The 24,797-nt window shown below is 39.0% G+C and overlaps 1 protein-coding gene across 3 annotated transcripts in view; it reads right to left on the bottom strand.

Annotated features, from left to right (window-relative positions):
* Positions 1–9,763, bottom strand: part of FBXL4 (F-box and leucine rich repeat protein 4) — an 85,099-nt gene extending 75,336 nt beyond the window's left edge. For 2 of the 3 annotated variants that reach the window (XM_037843996.1, XM_037843997.1), the window contains exon 1: positions 9,644–9,668. The gene's annotated coding sequence lies outside the window, so the exon portion shown is untranslated. Of the gene's footprint in view, positions 1–9,643 lie in introns of all 3 variants that reach the window. The other variant, XM_037843998.1, reaches the window with a different exon arrangement.
* Positions 9,764–24,797: the final 15,034 nt, after the last annotated feature.

Genomic DNA, 24,797 nt, shown 5'->3' with positions numbered 1-24,797 from the left:
TACTCGACCATCTTAATCAATGCAGACAAGGCATTTGACAAAATATAGCACCCTTTCTTGATAAAAACACTTAGAACACTAGCAATAGAAGGAAACTTCCTAAACATGATAAAAAGGCATATATGAAAAGCTCACAGCTAACATCCTACTTAATGGTAAAAGACTGAAAGCTTTCTCCCTAAGATGAGGAACAAAACAAGGATGCCCACTGTCACCACTGTTATTCAACAATGTACTAGAAGTTCTTGATAAAGCAATCAGGCAAGAAAAAGAAATAAAAGATATCCAAATAGGAAAGAAAGAAGTAAAACTTTCCCTATTTGCAGATGATATGATTCTATATACAGAAAATCCTGAAAAATCCATAGCAAAGCTCCTAGAGCTAATAAATGAATTCAGCAAAATGGTGGGGTACAAAATCAACATCCCAAAATCAGCAGTTTTCCTATACACAAGCAATGTACAACTGGAAGAAGAAATCATGAAAAAAATTCTATTCACAAAAGCAACTAAAAGAATCAAATATCTAGGAATAAATCTAACCAAAGATGTAAAGGACCTGTACACAGAAAACTACAAAACATTGCTAAAAGAAATTTTAAAAGACCTAAATAAATGGAAGGATAGTCCACATTCATTCATTGGAAGATTATCGTTAAGATATCAATACTACCCAAAGCAATTTATAGACTCAATGCAATCCCAATCAAAACTTCAACAACCTTCTTTGCAGAACTTGAAAATCCAATCATCAAATTTATATGGAAGGGTAAGGGGTCCCAAAGAGCTAAAGCCATCTTGAAAAAGAAGAATGAAGTTGGAAGGCTCACAATTCCCAGTCTTAAAACATATTACAGGTATTGGATCTAAGATGGTAGCATAGAGAGGAGTGGAAGCTAGTTGGTCCCCCTGGAACAACTAATAAACAACCAGGAACAACTAGTAAATAATCTGGAATAACTATGGAGGGACAAACATGATTGTCCACTCATCACACATCTACCTGAGTTGGGAGGAATGCCTGAGATTGTAGCATAAAATCTGTAAGTAAAAACTGCAGATCCAAGGTAGGAGCCCCACTCCCCCCACCCCCCCACACACACATACACACAGCCCAAGCTGCAAAGCATCGTGGTGCTAGAGAGCAGCTCTCTCCAAGCAAGTGAATATAGCTCAGCTGAGCTCCAACTGGGGTTTTAGTTAAGAAACGACTGCTCAATACAAGCTACGAATCTGCAACAAGCAGACAGAGGCTTTAGGTGACGACTGATCTTGGAGAGCTGGACGGCAGCCACGGATTGGCCCTGAGGGGGCTATCTGTCCCTGATTCGGCTCAGTAGAGAAAGCCTCAGCCATTTTCAGTTCCCAGCGCTCTGACACAGACAAGGATGGAGATAGCATAGGCAGAGAGAGACCATTCAAATGCTAATGACCTCTCCCTAGGGGGTCTATCTTCCCTAAGAGGAAAGAGGTGGGGCCCAGCCCTACTAACCACCTTCCATTCAGAATCAGAACCCAGAGCCTGGGGGAAAACAGCCATGGGCCACACCTTACACCACTCTGGAGTTATAGGCTGACAGGCACCACCTGCTGGGCAGAAAAGCACAGTGATCTGAGGCCTCACAGGGTGTACCAATTTTCCAAGACACCCGCAGGGAAACCGAACACTGAGTAGTTCTTCCTTCCGGGACCAGAGTCTGTTTTGGTCTGGGAAAACCTGATTGGGGGAACCAAGGAAATCATGCCTAGACAACAGCGAACTACAACCTTAACTAAGAAAAACAAAGTTATGGCCCAGTCAAAGGAACAAACACACCTCAACTGAGATACAGGAATTTAAACAACTAATACTAAGTCAATTCAAAAAGTTTAGGGAAGATATGGCAAAAGAGATGAACCGTTTAATGAAAACACTGGGCATACATAAGGTAGCAACTGAAAGTTCAAAAAAAAACAACTGGCAGAATCTATGGAAATGAAAGTCACAATATAAGAGATGAAAGACCAAAGGAAACATACAACAGCAGATCTCAAGAGGCAGAAGAAAACACTCAGGAACTGCAGAATAAGACACCTGAAAGCCTAAACACAAAAGAACAGATAGAGAAGAGAATGGAAAAATACGAGCAACATCTCCAGAAACTTAAGGACAAAACAAAAAGCAGGAGGAATGTACGTGTCATTGGTGTCCCAGAAGGAGAAAAGAAGGGAAAGGGGGCAGAAGCAATAATAGAGGAAATAATCACTGAAAGTTTACCATCTCTCATGAAAGACATAAAATTACGGATCCAAGAAGCGCAGCATACCCCAAACAGAATAGATGTGAATAGGCCTATGCCAAGACACTTAATAATGAGATTATCAGATGTCAAAGATAAAGAGAGAATCCTGAAAGCAGCAAGAGAAAAGTGATTCATCACATACAAAGGAAGCTTGATAAGACTGTGAGGATTTCTCAATAGAAACCATGGAGGCAAGAAGGAAGTGGGGTGATATTTTTAGGATACTGAAAGAGAAAAACCACCAACCAAGAATCCAATATTCAGCAAAACTGTCCTTCACATACGAGGGAGAGCTTAAAATATTCTTTGACAAACAGACAATGACAGAGTTTATGAATAAGATACCTGCTTGACAGGAAACACTAAAGGAAGCACTGCAGACAGAAAGGAAAAGACAGGAGTGAGAAGTTTGGAAAACAATTTTGGGAGATAGTAGTACAGCAATGTAAGTACATTGAACAAAGATGACTGTGAGTATGGTTGAAAGAGGAAGGCTGGGACCATGTGGGACACCAGAACAAAAGACGAAGGATAAAGACTGGGACCGTATAACTCAGGGAAACCTAAGGTGCGCAACGATTGTAATAAAAGGTACAAATATGTTTTTACTTGAGGTAGAACAAATGAACGTCAACACTGAAAGGTGTTAAAAATAGGGTGGGAAAATAAGGTGGGATTGGGGGGGAAATACAATCAATGCAAACTAGAGTTTATAATTAACAGACACATTGTATTATGCTTCCTTTAACATAAGGAAAGCAATACCAAAGCTAAATGCATATGGGGGGGGTGGTAGGGGAAGGGTATGGGACTCCTGGCATTGGTGATGTTGTCTGAATCTTTATTCTACTTTAGGTTAATGCTATCTTTCCTTTTGTTGCTTTCTAGCTGTCACATTTTGTTTGTTTTTTTTTCTCTCTCTCTCTTTCTCTCTTCTTTTTCTTTTGCCTCTCTGCATTCTTTGACTCTTCCTCCTTCTTCGTGGAAGACATAGAGATGTCCTTATATAGATAGTGGCGATGGTGCTGAATACATAAATACATGACTATACAGGGAACCAACGATTGTTTACTTAGGACAGAATGTATGGTGTGTGAACAAAACCATCTTAAAAGAAATGGGTTGATGAAGAAATCTTGAGGGCACTATACTGAGTGAAATAAGACAGACACATAAAGACAAATATTGCAGGATCTCAAAGATAAGAACTAATTTTAATATGCAAACTCATAGACATGAAATATAAGTTACCAGGATATAGAATGAGGGCTAAAGAATGGGGAGTGGTTGCGTATTATAAGCAGAATATTCAACTAGGGTGAACCTAAACTTTTAGAAATGGATGGGGTGAAGGTAGCACGTTGTGAGAATAACTAACAGTGCTGAAGGGTGTGTGAAGGTGGTGGAAAGGGTAAGCTCAAAGTCAAATATGTCACCAGAAGGAAAGTTGGAGGTTAAAAGATGGGAATGTATAAAACAGTGAATTTTGTGGTGGACAATGTCCGTGATTAACTATACAAATATTACAAATCTCTCTCACAAACTAGAACAAATGTATGACACTAGAACTAGAAGTTAATAATAGAGAGGCATATAGGAAAAAATATATATACCTATTGCAAACTATATACTACAGTTAGTATTACTTTAACATTCTTTCATCAACAGTAACAAATGTACTATACCAAAACTATGAATCAACAATGGAGGGGGGGTTGGTTAGGGGTATGGGAGGATTTGAGTTTCCTTTTTTTGACTTTATTTCTTTTCTGGAGTAATGAAAATGTTCTAAAAATTGAAAAAAAAATTAATTGTGGTGATGGACGAACGTCTGTATGATGGTACCATGGGCAATTGATTGTAAACTTTGGATCTTTGGGTAGTTGTATGGTATGTGAACAATCTCAATAAAATATATATATAAACATCTTACAAAGCCACAATAGTCAATACGGCCATGCTACTGGCACAAGGATGACATATAGACCAGTGGAACAGAACTGAGAGCTCAGAAATCAACATTCAAACTTACTGCCAACTGATTTTTGACAAGGGGACAAAGACCACTCAACTGGGAAAGAACAGTCTCTTCAACAAATGGGGCTAGGTAAACTGAATATCTCACACCATATACAAAAAAACAACTCAAAATGGATCAAAGACCTTAATATCAGAGAGCTAGCACCATGAAACTCCTAAAAGAAAACATAGGGAAGCACCTTCAGTACTCTGTATTAGGCAATGGGATCTTAGACTTCATACCCAAAGACAAGCAACAAGAGAAAAAACAGAAAAACGGGACCTCACCAAAATTAAAACTTTTGTGCCTCAAAGAACTTTATCATGAAAGTAAAACAACAACCTATACAATGGGAGAAAATATTTGCAAACCATATATCCAAAAAAGGATTTATATCCAAGATGTATAAAGAAATGCTTCCACTTAACAAAAAGATAAGCAACCCAATTTAAAAAATGGGCAAAAGACTTGAATAGGTATTCTCCAAAGAAGATACAGAAATTGTCAGAAAGCACATGAAAACATCAACATCATTAGCCACCAGGGAAATGCAAATCAAAGTCACAATGAGACACCATTTCACACCCATTAGAATAACTTCTATTAAACAAATGGAACAGAAAAAAGCCAAAGAAGCTCAGAAAGGAAAGTCAGAGAATCCGAGAGAGGAGACACAGAAAACAGAGAGAAACCACAGAAACAGAGAGGAAATCACTGAAGCCAGAAACCGGAAGCAACGAAACCTGGGAAAGAAGGGAGAGACCAGCAGACGCCAGCCATGTGCCTTGCCATGTGACAGAGGAGTTCCAGATCGCTGATAGGCAGTCTTTGGGAGAAAGCATCGCCTGTTGATGCCTTGATTTGGACATTTCGCAGCCTCAGAACTGTAAATTTAGGAAAGCCAGCTAGCATATAAAAGGTGAAGTTAAGAACAAAGTGACCGGCAGAAGCGTTGGATTAGACACTGCCACGTCACAACCTATAGAGAGCAGACATCCTCCTGAGGAGTGCCTCCTCTCTCCTTTGAGAGAATGTTGGACAAAGGAGGGGAGGCCAACACAGTGCAGCAGCTTTTCAGCAGTAGTGACAGTATCCTATGGGAATTAGATGATGGACAGTTTGATCAAGAGTATGGAATAACTCATGTCACCAGCATGTGAGCAGGGAGGTAAAGCAATGGGAGACTCTGTAAATAATTATTAAAATTACCCATTGACTTTACTGTATTACTTTATCTCCATTTATGTAATGCTTTGAATTTTTCCAGACTCAAGACTTTCCTCTAATCTGCTTAAACTTTAGCTCAACCTCCTAGGCAAGGAATAACCAGTATATTTGTAATATAGAATTATGTTTACACTTCTCTCAACTAAAACTCCTGTTTAAATAGATGTCCCATTAGTTTATTAAGCAATAATCTACTTCAGTGTCTCATGAATGTACAAAGTATGCTTTTCTTATAATTCCTGGTAAAAGACTGAATATCTCAACCAGTATTGTAGCTAATTAGTTCTCAGAAAGTTACATAGTCTAAATTAAACTGAAAAACAATCTCAATCAATCTCTCTCTCTCTCTCTCTCTCTCACACACACACACACACACACACACACACATACAGAACTACACATAAATAAAAGCCTAATTAAAATAAATAGCTATTCCCTTAAGATACTAATTGTGGCTTTAACTATGGCATGTATATACAAAGCAAGCCCCTATTTGTTAAAATATTCTTTGAAAAACAATGCTTTTTGTATGTCTTTGCTTTTAAAGGGTAACCATGATACCACCCTGTACGGATTCATTTAGTTTAAGCTTTGTGGCACCTAACAGCCTGGAAATAAAGAGAGCAATGCAGTATCGCTTAAAATTCAATATGAAAGGAACCCACAATATTAACATTTAAAAAACTTAGTAGACAGAATTAATTTCTTTCCTTAAATTGTGAATACTATGAAGAGGAAAAACACCAACTTTAAGTGGAAACTGAAGTCTTTTAATCTGTCTTATTTTAATCATGCTTTTATTTTGACTTGTTAAATCCCGAAGAATGTTGAAGCCCCAAATTTTGAATCGTACAGGAGTAGAAAGATGCTCATAGTACATGTGATGTGTACAGTGTCCCACCTGCTCCATGTCTGCTTTTCTTGTACCTGCTAGTAGAGATGCCTTTGCCATGACCTTGTCCCAGCTTTCAACAGGTAAAGATCAAAATTCCTCAAAATATAGGATTTTCACTTATCTATGAAATGATTATTTTGACAGGTGGGAACCTTCAAGTGAATTCCAATTGATTATACCATTTATACATTCAGCCTATTACATATTTTTATTCACATTAGTATGATGTAAGATAATTTGAATATGAAAATGTCATTTGTTATTGGAAAAAAATGGAAAATAACAAGTGCAGAAAGAAATGGGAACATTCATTAATTGCTGGTAGCACTATAAAATGATACAGCTGCTCTGGAAAACAGTCTGGCAGTCCCTCAGAAAGCTAGGTATAAACTACCATACGACCCAACAATCCTACTGGGTATATACCCAAAAGAATTGAAAGTAGTGACTTGAACCATGAAGACATCATGTTGAGTGAAATAAGCCAGACAGAAAAGGACAAATATTGTAGGATCTCAGTATCTGAAACCATTAGAATAAGCAAACTTAGAGAGTCAAAACAGAACACAGGGTCCCAGGGGACAGGGTGGGGATAGGGAATGGGAAGTTAAGGCTTAAAATGTACAGAGTTCCCATTTGGAATGATGGAAATGTTTTGGTAATACATAGTGGTGATGGTAGCACCACACTGTGAATGCAACTAACAGCACTGAAATATATATCTGGATATGATTAAAGGAGGAAATGTTAGATTGTATATATGGTAACAGAATAAACTTAAAAAAAAAAACCAATGAGCCCTAAGTTAAACATGGACTTTAATTAATAGTAGAGTTGTAAAACTGTGCTATCATCAATTGTAATAAATAATCCACATCAATGCAGAATGTTAGTGGTGGGGTGGTATATGGGAATCCTGTATCTTATGCATGATTGTTCCATAAAGTCACAATTTCTCTAATTAAAAAAAAAAAAAAAGTTTGGCGGTTCCTTAGAAAGTAGAGAATTACCATGTAACCCAGCAATCCCTCTTCTATGTATATACTTTAAAAAATGAAAGTAGGAACTCAAACAGATAATTTCACACTAATGTTCACTGCAGCACTATTCACAATTGTGAAAAGATGGAAGGAACTCAAGTGCCCATCAACAGATGAACAGATACCAACACACTGTGGCATATACATACAATGGAATATTATTCAGGTGTAAAAAGAGTAGTTCAGATTCATGTAACATGGATGAACCTCGAAGACATCATGATGATTGAAATAAGCCAGACACAAAAGGATAATTATTATATGCTCTCACTGATATGAAACTAGAATACAGGTTACCAGGAGCCGGAGTAGAAGTAGGGAATGAGAAGTTAATGTTTAATTGGTACAGAGGTTCTGTTTTGGGTGATGGAAAAATTTTAGTAAAGGATGGTGATGATGGTAGCACAACACTGTTAATGCAATTAATACCACTGACTGAATTACATATTTGAATGTGGTTATAAGGGGACATTTTATGTTGTATATATGTTACTAAAAACTAAAAAACAAAAAACCATAGGCCTGTACAAAACAAATAGTGAACCCTTACGCAAATTATGGAGTATAGTTAATAGTGTAATTATAATATTGTTTCATCAATTATAACAAAGTATCACACTAATGCAAAACGCTAATAACAGAGAAAATTGGAGAGGAGGAATAATCTGATTATAAATAGGATCTCGGTATTTTCTGCATTTTTTCTGTAAACCTACTACTTCTCTTAAAAATGTTCTTTTAATCAAAGAAGGTTCTCCCCCAAAAAAAGTATTAGAAGAAAAGAGAGGTGAATTTTTATATATAATTCCTGTGTCCAAGGCCTTTCTAATAAGACACCAAAGTTAGATCCATAAAGTTAAGATAGAGAATGCTGACCACAGGAAAAATAAGAGGACGAATCAATGAGACTAACACAGAAAAAGAAGGGGCAGTTTTTGTTAACTGACTGTATGTGGAAGTAACTGTCAACAACATTTTAAGATGCCTTTATACACAGAACAGTAATTGCATTACTGCATGATGGCTTTAGTAAAAAGAAATAGTCACCTCACATCCAGCTGACCTCTCTGATTTTCAAATCAATAACAGAAGGGAAAAGTGTGAAAGTCCGGGTGCAGAATTAAGCCAAAATTTGGTAAGCATTAAAAAAAAGAAAAATTACAAAGTACTCAGAAAGAAAGTGTGAAAAGAAGAATCCAGTTCAGTAAACAATTAGAGATTGCCTATTATAGAGTAATAAACATTGTGACTAGAAAGACAAGTACATTGTTTCTTTCCCCCAAGAATGCAGCATCTAAAAAGGACTACAGGAGCCTCATGTGTCTGGAAAATCTTCCTCTACTCAATCAACACGTACAACACATATTATAGCACCATAGAGGCATGAAGTGAGCTTGAAGGAAAAAAATCTGCCTATATTCTGCCTTTAAGAAACTGAGGAGTGCAAGCCAGGAAGCAAAAACAGCTAATTTCCTCCAATTGACTTGAACAAGCAGAGATTCCAGTTCTTGGCGTTAGTGAGTCTTCCAGAGCTTAAGGCCAGCCAGGGATCCTGCCAAGGTAATTTCATACCCCTGGTTTATATCGTCCTGACTTTGTAATTATTTGTATATTTCAATTAGTAAATGTACCTAGAGGCCTGGTGGCAATGAGCATTTGGGAAACTATCAATAAAATGCAAAACCACTTCCGCCGCAAACAACTGGACAAGCAGGCCAAGTGGATGGTCACACTCTAAGGACACCCCTAATCAGAGAAACAAGGCTGTTGCCGGGTACTGTGTGGCAATCTTAAGGAAAGAAGACATGGGCCTGGTTAGACAGAAACCATCGATGTCAACGGTAAATCAAAGCAGCAGGCACATGAGCAACAAGTACACAGCAGGGCAGGTGGCCGACACCGCGCTCGGGTCTGGGCAGCCAGCAGACCCCGAGGTGTAAACAGCCCTGCGCCGCCCGCACACGAAGAGACTGGTGCAGAGAAGCAGGCCTCCATACACATAAGCTGTTTTCAGGGCCCCCAGCAAGCCCCGCAAGCATGGCGCGGAGGGCTGATGGGGTGATCGGCCGGGCGCCCAGGCTCCCCCAGCGCGGCGCCCGGCCTCGGCCCCGGCCCCGCCCCAGCGCCGAAGAAGGAAGACGGGGACCCACAGGAGAGAGAAGTAAAGGAAGGGCCGTACCCTGCTGGCGCAAGCCGCGAGGTTCACCAGCGACCAGGCGGCGCGCCGAAGCGCGGGGGCGGTCCCCAGACTCCCGCGCCACGGCTGGACCGCGGCAAGGAAGGCCCAGCGCGACCCGGAAGTAAGACGCGGAGTCCGCCAAGGGGCGGGGCCGACGGGGCGGGGCGGGGCCGACGGGGCGGGGCGGGGCGGGGCGGGGCTGGACGGGACCGGGAGGGAGGCCCGCACTACCGTAGCTGGAGGCACTCGGTGCGTCTGCCCCGCCGACTCCTGGGCCGGAGGGAGGAGCTTCGTGCCTGCTGCCTGCTGTAGTTGGTACTACACACTGCTCAGTGAACTACGCTACGGTAGTGGTTACAAATCCTCTGCCGGAAAGATTCGCTTCCTCGCACCAGGCTAGCATCTGTGGTCTTGTCCTGTTAGGATTTTTTCAGCCCGGAATTGCTGCTTAAGTGATGCATAGGGATTACGAATGGTTAAAAAAAAAAGAAAAAAAAAACTTAAGAGGAAAATTTATAGGTTCTATAGACATTCTGCATAGCACATAAAGTTTGCAGACCTTTCCTGCCCCCGATACAAACCTTTTCTGCAAGCCCATTTCCTTGCCGACGCTGAAGCCCGTGGTTATCTCTGATAAAGAAGATGCTCACAGGTCTCCCTTATTCAGGCATTTATATTTATTTTCAGTAGGTACGTCCTTTCTTTAGTTTGCATCATAATTATCCCGTTAAACAAGGTTTCCATTAAGATGGAGAAACCTTTTATAATCAGATGTTGAGCCATACATTACTTGCTAATTGCTCCTATAGGGGCAAAATAGCAAGGATATTTACTTATAATTATATGCGTGAACTGAGCTAGTACATGATGTGCAGTATAAAACAGACAAAAATGGAAATTTAAAATAGGAGTTGAAGCTTAACTCCCTCTTCCCCCCTCAGGATGGGCAGCGTGTAGTGACTTGCTTCCAAAGAATAGAATACATAAAGGGGAGGACAGAGCTTTACTGTGGAAAAACCCAGTAAACACTACCTTGGCCAGGTGAAGGTTAGCAGCTCTGTGATAAGCCAGTTGCTCTTTATCGTGTGATGAATACATCAGACAAACCCAGATATTCTACAAAATACCTGATCAGTTCCCCACAAAATTGTCAAGGTGATGAACAACAAGGAAAAATTGAGAAATTGTCACAAAGCAGAGGGGACTTAGAAGACAAGATGACGAAATGCAATGTGATATCTTGCATGGCATCTTGGAACAGAAAAAGCCATTAGTGAAAAAAAACAGTGAAATCTGAATAAAGTGTGGAATTTTTGTAATAGAAATATACCAATGGCAGTTTCTTGATTGTGACAAATGTACCATTGTAATGTTAGATGTTAACAATAGGGGAAACCGGGTGAGTGGAAAACCAGAATTTTCTTTACTGTCTTTGCAATTTTTCTATAAATCTTAATCTACTCTAAAATAGAAAGTGGATTTAAAATAATTTATTTATTAATAAGTAAATAAAACTGACCCCTGTAGTCGCGGTGAGACTTGACTTGATGCCTGTAGGGTACTCAGACCCAGTCTGAAACAGTTCCTCATTCCTAACACAATTTTAAGATAAACTCTTCTTTGAAGTATAAAAAATATTCAGAAAAGGACCCAAAATATGAGTGTACAGTTTGATGAAAAGTGAACACATTAGACAAAAAAATAAATAAATCATTACTAGCACCCAGAAACTTTCTTCATGCTCTCAATGGCTACTCCTTACTCCTCCCCAAAAGTGACCATTATCCTGATTTCTGACATCGTTGTTTGACTTTGCCGAGTTTTAAACTTTATTTACATTATGCATTTCTTTTGAGTATGGCTTCTTTCTCTCAACATTAGTTTTGTGAAAGTTAATCAAGCTGTTTTGCAGAGTGGTAATTTCTATTATATAAATATATACAGTAATTTATCTACTCCACTCTTGATGGACATTGAGTTATTTTTAGTGCTGATTACTGTAAACAATACTGCTGCGAACATTCTTGTTCATATCTTTTAATGTGTATCTTTTGTATGCCACCCCATACATCTTCATTTCCTCAGCGTCTCAGAGGTGTAGTTGTTGGTGCAGTTATTTGCTTAACAGTTGTTTTATTTAGTTTTGTTTTTAATGGCACTTAAAGTGCCTCTTGACAAGTATGTAAATTTATTTTTAAGAAAAGGAAAAGACTAAGGAAAAGTTCCAACTCTGTGACTAGACTGAATTTTGGTCATCCTTGTTCAATCTACCCTCCTTCCAACCTTCTTGTCTAAATGGCCATGCCACTGACGCATTTTGCTTGCTGAACTGGAGATCGAGAGAGACAAAAGAAAATGGAGATGCTTATCAGTTAGTGATGGCCCTGATTTAATGGTGAACTAATGCTTAGTTATTAAATGGAATGTTGTTTGGAACTGAATAGCATCCCACGCTGTAACAGTACTACTACAAATAAAGGAAGTCCCAACAAGGCTTAATTGTGCGTAAAGTCACCAGCACAGCAAGCTGATTATGACCCTTCCTATGTTAGCTTCAAAAGTTACAGTGTTCTACTCAAACAGGAGGCAGGCAAAGAAGCAGCAGGTTCAAACACTCTTCTTTGTCCCTGACTCTTGAAACAATATCACTATCATACCCTCCACTATTTTCAAGTGATTTTTTAAATCTTAAAATGAAATATCTACCAATTATAAAATTTCAGAACTATGTGTATGCAAGACAATAAGATACTATATCAGAGAGGTAGAGACACTGCAGAGAGAGTCAAAAATGTCTTCACAATGAGCTCCTTTGGTTTTCTGCCATTGGTTCTCAAGTAAGGTCTTCTCTCAAGTCAAGACCGCTCAGAAAATGCCACTCATACATTTTCTACATGACTCAGTCAAAATAGCATCCCCCTCTGCGAAATCTCAAGTTAACTTGTTTGTTGGAAAGTGGATCTGGAGTTCAGTCAGTTATATTAATCCAATGTTTTTAATATGCCAGTGGCCAAAGAACATGAATATCCAGTTGCAGTTATCTTCTGATCTATCCTCTTTTAACCTCTTACAGTCCTTAAAAATGATTCATTTTAATATTAATTTGTCACACTGTTAATCTAGAAATAGTCACAGCTACTAAAAAGAAAACTAGAATTTTAAGCAATAAGGAAGCCCAAAACTCATGTAGTCCAAACTCCTTGCTTTACAGATGAGGAAACTGAGGCCAAGAGAGGTTAAATGACTTCTTCATTGTCACAGCTGTCAATTAAACCTAGTTCTCTGCCTTTAAATCCAGAGAATTTTTTTAATGATACTTCATTACTTTAGGATTCAATAAAAACTTAATTAATCATGCCCTATGTTACCTTAAACATTAAAGTAGCTGAGTATAGTAAAAGGAAAATTGAATTTGGGAGTTGAAAGATCTGTCTCTCTAGCTCTGCCATGTAACTAATTGGGGTTCTTGGGTAAATTATAAGTTCTCTAAACATTTTCTCACTTCTGTGAAATGTGCCTAACTCACCAGCATGGAAGAGATTTAAAAGAGATCACATATGTGAAAGCATTTTGTGAGTGATAAAGTAGTATGCAAATATATTAATATTTTTCGTATTAATATTTATCAAAAGGTGTTAAAGATCAGTAATTGAGCGTTTCCAGCACAAAATGCCAGAATGGTACCTCCATGTTCGTTCTAGTCTAACCCTTTCCCTTCACCAAAGGAAAGCAAAGCCTAGGAAGTCTGGGTGAATACCCAAAGATTTATGGCCAGTTGCTGGCAAAGCCAAGACTTGAATGTAGGTCTGCTAACTGGCAGCTTCTAGTGAACAACTTTTAATATCTTTAATAAGTGAATACCGATTATAAGTCAGTAAGATTGTTTTAAAAATCTTATAAAACTTTATACTGAATTTACACAGGCCTAGAAAGTATATTTTGATATATTTTCAAAATATTTTACAAATATATTTTCAAAATAAAAATGTACCTAACATACCGCTGTGCTGTTTTGACTTGTACTATTCCTTTTTCTATAGCGTGGATCATTTACTTAACAACTCAGCATTAATGAAAGATTGTCAGGGTTGGGGAATAATGTAGGAGAAATGCTACCTGATGACAGCCGATCAACTAGATCTCTTCCTGAGGTAACTTCATGCCTGTGTTTTTATGATGGGTGAAACATACAGTCATGAAAAAAAAAAAAAAAAAAAAAAAGGAAGCCTGTGGCCAGGGCCTCAGGGAAGCCCAGTTGAGGCTATAATTTCTCCTCTTATTAAAAAGTAGACATGATTTTATTTTTTTTAAATTGAGATTGTTCGTATACCATACAATTATCCAAAGATCCAAACTGTACAATCAGTTGCCCATGGTACCTTCATGCAGCTGTGCATCCATCACCACAATTAATTTTTTTTCAATTTTTAGAACATTTTCATTACTCCAGAAAAGAAATAAAGAAAAGAAAAGGAAACTAAAATCCTCCCATACCCCTAACAACCCATTCCATTATTGATTGATAGTTTTGGTATAGTACATTTGTTACTGTTGATGAAAGAGTGTTAAACTACTACTAACTGTAGTATATAGTTTGCAATAGGTATTTTTTTTCCTATATGCTCCTCCATTATTAACTTCTAGTTATAGTGTCATACATTTGTTCTAGTTCATGAGTGAGATTTCTAATATTTGTAGTTAATCATGGACATTGTCCACCACAAGATTCACTGTTTTATACAGTCCCATCTTTTAACCTCCAACTTTCCTTCTGGTAACATACATGACTGAGCTTACCCTTCCCACCACATTCATACACCATTCAGCACTGTTAGTTATTCTCACAATGTGCTACCATCACCTCTGTCCATTTCCAAATGTTTAAGTTCACCCTAGTTGAACATTCTGCTCATAATACTCAACTACTCCCCATTCTTTAGCCTTGTTCTATATCCTGGTAACTTATATTTCATGTCTGAGTTTACATATTATAATTATTTCATACTAGTGAGACCCTGCAATATTTGTCCTTATGTGTCTGCCTTACTTCACTCAATATAGTGCCCTAAGTTTTCATCAACTCACTTTTTTAAGACAGTTTTGTTCACACACCATATATTGTGTCCTAAGCAAATAGTCGATGGTTCCCTGTATAGTCATGTATTTATGTATTCACCACCATCACCTGTATCTATATAAGGACATCTCCATTTCTTCCACAAAGAAGGAGGAAGAGTCAAAGAAGGTAGAGAAACAAAAGAAAAAGAAAAGAGAGAGAGAAAAAATAAACAAAACAAAATAAAACATCACAGCTAGGAAGCAACAAAAGGAAGGATAGCATTAAACTAAAGTAGAATAAAGAGTCAGACAACATCACCAATCCAAGATTCCCATACCCTCCCCCATCACCCCCCCCCATAGGCTTTTAGCTTTGGTATATTGCCTTTGTTATATTAAAGGAAGCGTAATACAATGTTTCTGTTAATTGTAGTCTCTAGTTTGAATTGATTGTTTTTCCCCCCAATCCCACCCTATTTTTAACACCTTGCAATGTTGACATTCATTTTTTTCTACCTCATGAAAAACATATTTGTACCTTATATCACTATCGTTGAGCACCCTAGGTTTCATTGGGTTATACAGTCCCAGTCTTTATCTTTCCTCTTTCCTTCTGGTGTCCCACATGGTCCTAACCTTCCTCTTTCAAAACCGTACTCACAGTCATATTTATTCAGTGTACTTACCTTGCTGTGCTACTATTTCCCAAAATTGTGTTCCAAACCTCTCACTCCTGTCTTTTCCTTTCCATCTGCAGGGCTCCCTTTAGTGTTTCCTGTAGAGCAATTATCTTGTTCACAAACTCTGTCATTGTCTGTTTGTCAGAGAATATTTGAAGCTCTCCCTCATGTTTGAATGACAGTTTTGCTGGATATAGGATTCTTGGTTGGTGTTTTTTCTCTTTCAGTATCTTAAATATATCACCCCACTTCCTTCTTGCCTCCATGGTTTCTATTGAGAAATCCACACATAGTCCTATCAAGCTTCCTTTGTATGTGATGGATTGCTTTTCTCTTGCTGCTTTAGGATTCTCTCTTTTTCTCTGATGTTTGATAATTTTATTATTAAGTGTCTTGGCGTAGGCCTATTTATATCTATTCTGTTTGGGGTATGCTGTGCTTCTTGGATCTGTAATTTTATGTCTTTCATAAGAGATGGGAAACTTTCAGGGATTATTTCCTCTATTATTGCTTCTGCCCTTTTCCCTTCTTTTCTCCTTCTGGGACATCCATGACACATACATTCCTATATTTCATGTTGTCATTCAATTCCCAGAGATGTTGCTCATATTTTTCCATTCTTTTCTCTATCTGTTCTTCTGTGTGTAGGCTTTCAGATGTCTTGTTCTCCAGTTCTGAGTGTTTTCTTCTGCCTCTTGAGATCTACTGTCGTATGTCTCCATTGTGTCTTTCATCTCTTGTGTTGTGCTTTTCATTTCCATAGATTCTGCCAGTTATTTTTTCGAAGTTTCAATTTCTACCTTATGCACACCCAGTGTTTTCATTATACAATTCATCTCTTTTGCCATATCTTCCCTAAAGTTTTTGAATTGGTTCAGCATTAGTTGTTTAAATTCCTGTATCTCAGTTGAAGTGTAAGTTTGTTTTTCTTAGTGTAGGTTGTAGTTTTCTGTTGTCTAAGCATCTGGTTTCCTTGTTTACCCCAATAAAGTTTTCCCAGACCAGAATGGGCTCAGGTCTTGGAAGGAGACAATAGTATCTGGTTTCCCTGAGGGTGTGTTAGAAGATTGATACACCCTGTGAGGCCTCAAGTAACTGTGCTTTTCTGCTCAGCAGGTGGTGCCTGTCAGCCTGTCACTCCAGACTGGTATAAGGAGGTGTAGCCCATGGTTGTTTTCCCCCAGGCTCTTGGTTCTGGTTCTGAATGGAAGATGGGTAATAGAGCTGGGCCCCATCTCTTTCCTCTTAGGGAAGATAACACCCCTTGGGAAGATGTCATTTGCATTTGAATAGTCTCTCTGACTCTGCTGTCTCCACCATTGTCTGGATCAGAGTGTTTGGAACTGAAAATGGCTGAGGCTTTCTCCACTGTGCCAAAAAAGAGACAGAAAGCCCCCCTTCAGGGCCAGTCCATGGCCACCCTCAGTTTCACCCATCAGCCAGAGATAGCACCTGGTCCTCTGGGCTACCCCTCTGTTCCAGTTTGCTAATACTGCCAGAATTCAAAAAAACAGAAATGGATTGGCTTTTATAAAAGGGGGTTTATTTGGTTACACAGTTACAGTCTTAAGGCCATAAAGCTTCCAAGGTAATGCATAGACAATTGGGTACCTTCACTGGAGGATGGCCAATGGCATCCAGAAAACCTCTCTTAGCTAGGAAGGCATGTGGCTGGCATCTGCTAGCTCCCAGGTTGTGTTTCAAAATGGCGTTCTCCAAAACGTCTGCATCAGCTTCCAACGGCCTTCTTCAAAATGTCTGTCTCAGCTACAGCAGTGAGCTCCTTCTGTAAAGGTGTCACAAAAATTCTGTTGGCTTCCATGAAGCACACAGGAATCAATGTCATCAGACAGTAGGACTTTCCACAAATCCTTTGTGGATAACTCCATCTCCAATCCTGGCTTGTACTGAAATGGAGGCTGGGTTCCATGTTTGGTTAAATCCTCACATTGGGCTGTAGCTTCTGGGGTTCCACCCCCTGGAAGCCCAGAATTTCCAAACCATCACTTTCTGGTTTCTTTGAACCCAAGAGTTCAGTTCTAAGTTTATCCCTCTCCGCTTGCATTTTACTATAAGCTGCAAGGAGAAGCCATGCTGTATCCATGACTTTTAGTTTTGAAATCTCATCAGCCAAGTATCCCAGCTCATCGCTCTCAAATTCTTCCTTTCATCTGTCACCAGGACTGAATTTTGCCAAATTCTCTGCCACTTTAAAACAAGGACACCTTTCTTCCAGTTTGCAACAACACATTCATCACTTCTGTTCAAGACTTGTCAGAAGTATCTTTAGAGTCCACATTTCTACTAACAGTCTCTACAAATCAATCTAGGCCTTTTCTGTCAAACTTCTCACAATTCTTCCAGAATCTTCCTCTTATCCATTTGAAAAGCCATTCCAACATGTTTGGTATTTGCATTCTCAGCAGTACCCCACTTCTCTGGTACCAAAATCTGTTCTGGTTTGCTGATGCTGCCTTTTTGCAAAACACCAGAAATGGATTAGCTTTTATAAAAGTGGGTTTATTTGGTTACACAGTTACAGTCTTAAGGCCATAAAGGGTCCAAGGTAATGCATCAACAACCGGGTCCCTTCACTGGAGGATGGCCAATGGTGTCCGGAAAACCTCTGTTAGCTGGGAAGGCACGTGGCTGGCGTCTGTTCCTGAGTTCTGGTTTCAAAAGAGCTTTTTCCCAGGACATCCCTCTCTCAGCTCCTGTGTACTCTTCAAAGTGTCCCTCTTGGCTGTAGCAAGCTTGCTCCTTCTGTCTGAGCTTATATAAGGCTCTAGTAAACTAATCAAGGCCCACACTGAATGGGCATGGCCACACCTCCATGGAAATACTGAACCAATAGGTTGCCCTAATATGTCTGCCCCCATAAAATTGCATTAAAGAATATGGCTTTTTCAGGGGGACATAATATATACAAACCAGCACACCCTTCCTCCCAGAGAGGTCCTCTGACTCTCCAAGGTCAGTTGTCACCAATAGCCTCTGTCTGCTTGTTGGGGATTCATAGTTTGTATTGAGCAGTCAACATTTGTTAATTAAAAACTCAGCCGGAGCTGGGCTGAGCTATATTCGCTTGCTGGGAGAGTGCTGCTCTCTAGCACAGTGAGGCTTTGCACTTTGGGCTGCCAGTGAGGGGAGGGGGCTCTCAGCTTGGATCTGCAGTTTTTACTTACAAATTTTATGCTGCAATCTCAGGCATTCCTTCCAATTTCAGGTTGGTGTATGATGAGTGGACAGTCATGTTTGTCCCCCACAGTTATTCAAGATTATTTACTAGTTGTTCCTGGTTGTTTATTAGTTGTCCCAGGTGGACTTACTGGTTTCCACTCCCCTGTATGCCACCATCTTCTTCCACCCTGAGATGATTTTTAAAGAGTTCCTATGTGTTTACAGTAGGCAGGCCCTTGAGGTCTATTCACAAAGTGATGTGGTAATTGATAGAAAAGGCAAAGATTTTTATCCGTACAGATAAAGCAAAGTGATAAGTGAGTATCTGAAGGTTTCTATATTCCATATAATTCAAGGTCTTCAACCCCCCCCCCACAATTATTTTGTCCTTAATGGAAAATTTGAGAGGCTGGATTAGCAAGATTAACTCTAAGTATGTACCCATTTATCTGTATCCTTGGCCAGCTGTGAATGTCTTTTCCCTATTTTAACACAACCTCTGTATTTAAAACAAAAACTGAAAGATATGATTTTCAGGGTTATCCATATCCTATGAAACATAAGGAAATGCATCCTGTTCTTGTTATTAAGCCATAAATATGTTCACCAACTAGTTCATATAACTAATATAACATATAATAAAACAAATGAGTCAAGAATAATCTATTAAATGTAATTCAAAATGAAATCCTCACAATAAATGATGAAGCTTTATTATAAAGCTTTCCCCAAACCCAGTACCCATCAATGATGCATATCCTTTATCTGTATTTCTCATGGGTAGTTTGTGAAAGAATGAAGGTAATCTGGCCAGAAACTCCCTAAAAGTGCATTTTTAAGTATCATCCTTTTTGAGCCTGTCATGATTGCATTATCTTAGTTAGATTCTTTAGTGACTTGTTGGGAAAAGCTCCTCCATTTCTAAGTCATTTAAAAAGAAATGTGGAAAACAAATTTAAATATAGGCTTTCTTTTTTTTTTTCTGGTTATCTATCAGTAGAAAGTTTCCAGATTTTTGAGGAAGAATTGATTTTGCCTCATTTATGGGCATATCAAAATATTACCAAGGATAAAACTCTTTGTTACACACTATTTTCTTGCTATTTTTTTTTTCTTGCTTATCATTTCAGTCTTTAATGGTAGAGATTAGATTGCTTTAGTGTAGGGGTCTTTTCACCCACATCAAGTGACTCACAAAGCAAGCCACTAAGAGGAGGGTGGGAGGCCAGTACGGGTGGCTGGCAACATTCCCCCTTCCGCCTGCCTCCTGGTCTCCTGACCCCTGAGAAGCCCGTGCCTGCCAGAGCAGCACAGACAGCTTGGAGATAGGCCAGACAAGATTTAACAATGGTCAGCTGGGATTGATCTGTTATGGAACTGGGCACTTTATTTACTATTTACTAAGTAGATTGCCATTCATAAAGTATTGGGCTACTTTATAGGATGTGAGGTCTTAAGTGAATTTCATATTTGCATGCCCTATTTCCCTACTAATATTTTCGCATAGCCTTTATTGCAGCTAGAATGCAACATTAATGTAATCATTCAAAAGTACCTCTTTAGGCAACCAATACAAGTATTTGAAATTCAAAAGAATGGATTATTGAGCTACTTTCTTTGAAGGTCGTATTTTGATGATTGAGGGGTCATCTTTTTGTAAGTATAAAATCAGTATTTTATTCTTCCACTAAAAGAATTTATGTTCACTTAGACTGAGTGTTAGATCTCATACAAATTGTGTTTGGTGGTCTCTCTATTCCAATTTTATCTGTGCCTCCAACTATGGACAGGAAACTAAGCAGGCATTCTTTTCCATGAATGACTGAAAAATACCATTTACCATAAAAATAGTATAAGGCCAACACTTCTCAAATTTTAATATGCATATGAGCCTCTTGGGGATCTGGTCAAAATGCAGATTCTGATTCTGTAGGTCTAGAGTGACCTCGCTAACAAGCCCGCAGGTCATATGAATGCTGCTGAACCCTAGACTACACTTGAGTAGAAAGCTTCAGGCCATTTCAGTTGCAGAATATTGTACCTATACAATGAAGACTTACCATAACAGGTACTGTCTTGGTTTCCTGGCTGCTGAGACAAATACCATGCAATGCGTTGGCTTAACAACAGGAATTTATTGGCTCACAGTTTTGAGGGCTGGAAGGCTGGCTTTCTCCTGGGGTCAGTAGCATTCTGGCTAGCCAGCAATCCTTGGGTTCCTTGGCTTTTCCATCACCTGATGATATCCTCTCCTTTCTCTTCCATGTTCCGCTGATTCCTGCTTCTGTCACTCCAGGTGACTTTCTCTTCATAAAGCCTCCAGTAATAGGATTAAGACCCGACCTTATTCAGATGGGCTATGCCTTAACTAAAATTAACATCTTTAAAAGGTTATATTTACAGTGGGTTCACACTTACAGACCCCCCACCCCAAGAGTACAGAATTCAACCTACCATAATAGGGCAGATAATTCAAAGGGTTATTGTAAGGATTAAATATTACAAAGCAATACCTGAACTTTAACTGGAGACCCAAGTAAGACAAATGGATAGGCTCTTGTTAAGTGTTTGTGTTGATTCCTTTAGACAGTTTTAGATTTCTTTGGAAACGGGGGAAGGTAATCCATATTCTATTTTCATTTTAGTGAAAAGGCATGTGCAAGATAAAAACCTATTAGGTGATGGTACAAGTGGAATCCCTTCAGTCTCAAAAGACTATAGGGCAGACTATTTCCATGTTGTGCTCTGAACTGGCTACCATTCAGAGCAGCTCCTGATTTCAGGGCAACGTAGCTTGACTTCCCCACCCTGTAGGTAAGCCCTATAAAAAGCTCATGTCTTAGAACGTGAAAAAAAAAAAATACTATAGCTAGCCCATCTTGCATGGTAATTTAGGATCCCAGAAGCAAAAATGTTAGAAGAATTTGGGGTGATAGAATTTTGGCATGTGCCAATAATGCATACACTTAACCAGTTTAACTTTCTATATGTCCAAGTTCTAAACCAGCATTGTCATATCACCAGCTGATATTCTGCTCCGATCTGTCTTTATTTTCTCCAACTGCAGGTGCAGCACAATGCCACTGAAATGAGGGCATAAGAAAAACATCCAATTTGTTATTCACAGCAACAGCTCCAAGCCTAGACAGCTCCAAAGTAAATCTGAGCAAGGACTTGCTATGACTTTGTGACCAAAGACTTAATGTTCTCATACCATTAGTGGATTCTGGCACTTTATCAAACCTATGATATTGACTAACTACCAGTAATTGCTGATCTATAGGCAAAGTTTCCTCAGTCTTATTTTCTTCAGGACTCTAATATACCTTCATCTTCTGGACATGAGTTGAATCAGTCAGTTCATGTTCTCTGTGAGCTTTGTTGTTTACATATCTAATTAGAGGGTATCTTGCTCTTTTACCTATTGCCGTTGAGATGATCTTAAACTACATCACTTGTCTTAAATTATCTATTCTGAAAGCCAACCACACTTCCATACATTTAGAGAGGGAGAACTAAAATATAGTGTTCCGGAAATAAATCATATTGTCCTGTAATATTCTAAAGCTCTTTTATTTAAGAAGGATAAAATAAATGTTATAACTAAAAGGAATTGTAAAGAACGTCTAGTCCAGGATGACAAATGGGTTTCATTTCTATTGCTACAGGATGGAGGAATGTAGGCAGATATGCCCCTTTATCTTCCAATCCAGATCTAGTACCAACCCTAACTTCTAAAAAACAAGTCTAAGCTTTTTTCCCATTATCTGACACCCTCTCCCTAGATACCAGTATCAGCCAGGCCCCAAAATTGCCTCTGAGGAAGAGTTAGTGTCATACCAAGAGCCTAGGATAACTCTATCAATTTCACCTCACCCTTAAACTTCTACTTCTTGTTCAGTCACTGACAAAGAAAAGAGAAAAAGCCCTTGAAACCAGCACCTGGTGCTTCCCAGAACCATATCCATGGCAACCTTTGCCCACCAGAATTTCCAAAGAGACCCGCATCACTACTGGAAACTTTGAGACTGGTTCCATGGCTGAGAATGATCATTTTACAGCAACTCTTGAACCAAAATATGGGATGTTTATGACCAACTCACAGCCACAACAGTTGGACACATAGATGAATCTCAGGTTTCTATCTGTAGCCTCTTTCAGAATCAAGGTCTCAAAACTCCTGTCAGGTGCCTACACCACCACTTTCCACCTGTCCTCATTCGTTGCATACAGCACTAAGAGAGAAGCAAAGGTTGGTGGCAGTGCCATTTGGGACTTTGCAATAACTCAGAAGTGGCCAAGTACAGAAATATGTTTTGTCCTGTGTTTTTCTGAATTCAGGAGAGGTGCTAATTGCAGCCAAGATGTCTATGGCTGATGGAGCTCCTCTCTGACAGTGTGACCTTAGTTGAGTTACTTTGCCTTTTCGATATTTTGCCAAGTGTGGATAATGGCATCTGTTCTTAAATGTGGTTAATCAAAGAAGATATGCAAAAGAAATTTGCTTTTTCTGCAGGAAAAGCTCTAGTCTATATAAACACAGGAATTATTAAGATACTGATATTTTCAGACTGAGCTAAGTATGATTGAATTTTGCACCATTAAATGTGCATGTTCAGTGATTTTGCTATTGGTGGGCTGATTCTTGGTATGTTAATGAAGACCTATGTATAGTTTTCTTGATTAACTCATGGCTCAGGACTTGTTACTTCAAGCACCAAATAAGATTTAGTTTTTTGAGGTGCTGCATCCAATAGCTTAATTATTCATCTTAGGAATTAATGTACAATTAGCACAGATCTCTGTTCATATGGAAATAGATGGTTATGTTAACTGGAACACTGTAGCTGGAAAAATCTTGCATAATGAAAGGATTGTTATTAATATCTTTGAATGGAAGATGTATATCATATTGTTAGTAAGGAATAACTCATTCATGTGTACTTGTTCCAAATAAACCTTTTATATAGTTTATTTTACTTCCAAAGGAGAAACTATTCAATGTATCTAGCAAGTATTTTGAATAGGAAACTTGAGTTACCAGGTTCACTAGCATTGTTTGCTTAGCAGTAGATAAGACCCATAGTTCTTCAGTTGTCATATCTCCATAAACTAACATCCAAGTAAAAAAATGGAATCAAAAATTCCTCTGACTTGCGCACTATCTTTCTCATTCCTTGTTATCATGTTTTCTATCATCTATATATTCAAATGTTCACATTCAGCTGCTATATGGGTTTCTTAATTTTTCATCAGAACTGACCTTATAATTAAGGTAAACTTTCACCATCTATCCAGATTAAACACAAAGTCTGTGTGACAGTAGAAAAATCACTGTGAGTTTTTGATCAGGTGACTGACATGATCATGTAGGAAAATGACTCACTCTGAAAGTGCTGGGTAAGATGGATCAGACCAGCAAGAGGTTGGAAACTAACTGACCTCCTCTTAAGTGAAATGTCTCATTAACCCTTCATCTTGATATTATCTCTAAAATAACCTGACTGATGCTTCGGGTACCCTGAGTGCTGGGACTGGTAAGACACACTGTTTTGGTTTGCTAAAGCTGCTGGAATGCAATACACCAGAAATGGGTTGGCTTTTACAATGGGGATTTATTAGCTTATGGATTTACAGTTCCTAGCCAAGAAAATGTCCCAATTAAGGCATCAACAGGATGATATTTGGACTCCGAAGACAGGCTGCTGGCATCCGGGACATCTCTGTCACATGATGTCACATGGCTAGCACATAGCTCTGACACAAGCTATGTCACATGGCTAGCATCTGCTGGTCCTTCGCTCACAGATTTCATTGCTTTCAGCTTCTGGTTCCAGTGGCTTCTTCTCTGAGCTCCTGTGGGTCCTATCTTAGCTTCTCTGGGGCTTTTCTCTATGAGCATCTCTTAATTTCATCTCTCCACTTCTCTGAGCTCTCTGGGCTTTTTCTGTCTTCTATCCTTTCATAAAGGACTCCAGTAAAATGATGAAGACCCACCTTGAATGAGCTGGGTCATATCTCAGTCGAAATAACCTAACCAAAATTTCCCACCCATAACAGATCTGCACCCACAGGAATGGATTAAAAGAACATGGCCTTTCCTGGGGCATATAACAGCTCCAAACCACCACACACACTCTAGCACTCCCTTGCATTTCTGCTTCTACCACATGAGTTGCTTGCTTACCAAGAATCAGGATATTTGTCCCCAAATCTGTTCATGCCAGTTGAACTGT

This window comes from Choloepus didactylus, chromosome 7, assembly GCF_015220235.1.
Source record: "Choloepus didactylus isolate mChoDid1 chromosome 7, mChoDid1.pri, whole genome shotgun sequence".
Taxonomy (NCBI): Eukaryota; Metazoa; Chordata; class Mammalia; order Pilosa; family Megalonychidae; genus Choloepus; species Choloepus didactylus.
This window is presented reverse-complemented; position numbering and strand designations above follow the sequence as displayed.